Raw genomic sequence first — 1587 nt, forward strand, 5'->3', positions numbered from 1 at the left:
AAGATGTGCGCGTGACTAAAGTGCGCTGATAGGGAGGAAGACGAGGGAGGGGCGCGCGCAACATGTGCTAATCAAATACTGTTCTTTTAATGTGTCCATAGACTCCAGAGGCCGAAGGTCCCAAGAACATAGACCTTCAGAACAGTCTAAATCACTTTATCATAGATCAATTACGATGGGGACCTAACTCAATCAAGAAGTGAAGATATGGAAAATGCACAATTTCCACTAAACAAATGCCTTAAATGCCGGGGTGAGAATTACGGCGGGTTGGGGGTTCTAACACCTCAATTAAGGTTTAATCATCATGGTGTAAAGAAAGTTGGATGGATTTTTTTAATGGAGAATTTAGTGTTTTCTTTAAAAGTGTGGGTATTCAAACACGTTAAAGGAATATGGAAATAGGCAACTTTTTTCTATTTTAATCTTGAAAGTTACATACATTTTTTGCAGTCCAAATTTTTGAGAACTGTGCATATCTTATGTGCATCTTAGAACACAAAAAATCAGAAGTTGCACTAAATAGAGATTTTTACTTGTGGATCCATGGATTTGATTTTAAGTTAAGCTGAGCTGAGCATTAACATGACATAATAGTCACGAGGAACCTTCTTTGTTTAGCAGAAACTTACAATAAATTGGCTAATCTTGTGTATCCTATAGGCCCAGTCAGTCAAGCAAATTTAATAGATTGTAGGCATTACTTCTAGCAAAAGATATACATATATATATATATATATATATATATATATATATATATATATATATATATATATATATATAAAAATTTAAATAATCACTCTAATGGTGACTTGAAACGTAACACAAATAAATATAATCAAAAACACACAGAGCTAAAACATCTATTAATTCTGGGTGACAAATATTTATAAGGGATTTTGAGTGATGCTCAGAAGTCACCATCAAACTTGGTGGACGGGTTGCTGTCCCTGGTTTGGGGAAGGCCAAACCTGAGGGTAACGGGAGATCACCCTATAGCACTTTAAGTCAGATTTTTTTTGATGGAAATTTTTATTACTGTATGTATTTCGTGCGTAAACGAGCACGAAAATAAGATACAAAAAAGCAAAAGTTTCAATACAAGTTTTTTGAGTGCGCAAAATAGACATGCAATCCCAATCTCATGAAGAAATGTAACTATTTTCTTAGTTTTTGATTTTTTTATGAAATCAAATGTTTGCTTTTTAGTTAAAAAAGAGTAAGCATTCAACAAAAATTCAATTAAAAGACGTTAGCCTAAATAGATTTATTTTAAAAGTAGAGGGGCCAAAGACAATTTTGGTTTCTGACAGAAATTCCTTTTTTTATTGACATTTTCACTGATCTCATAGTAAAACAGAAATAGTAGGAACTGATTCTTGTATCAGAATGGCACCTTTTGAGTTTTTTTTTAATAATAAGGATAATTAGAATATATTTTGTAAATAATTAGACCGCCTTCTGAATAATTTAGTGAAAGAAATGCTACATTTTGGCTTATGTGTAAACGACTAGCATATTAATTTCGCAGAGGAAGACACTTTGACCATTCCATTGTCTGTAAACAATCTGTGTGGCCATGTTTCC

The sequence above is a fragment of the Siphateles boraxobius genome, unplaced genomic scaffold (assembly GCF_051911475.1).
Source record: "Siphateles boraxobius isolate OS27281-9 unplaced genomic scaffold, OSU_SipBor_1 8, whole genome shotgun sequence".
Lineage (NCBI taxonomy): Eukaryota > Metazoa > Chordata > Actinopteri > Cypriniformes > Leuciscidae > Siphateles > Siphateles boraxobius.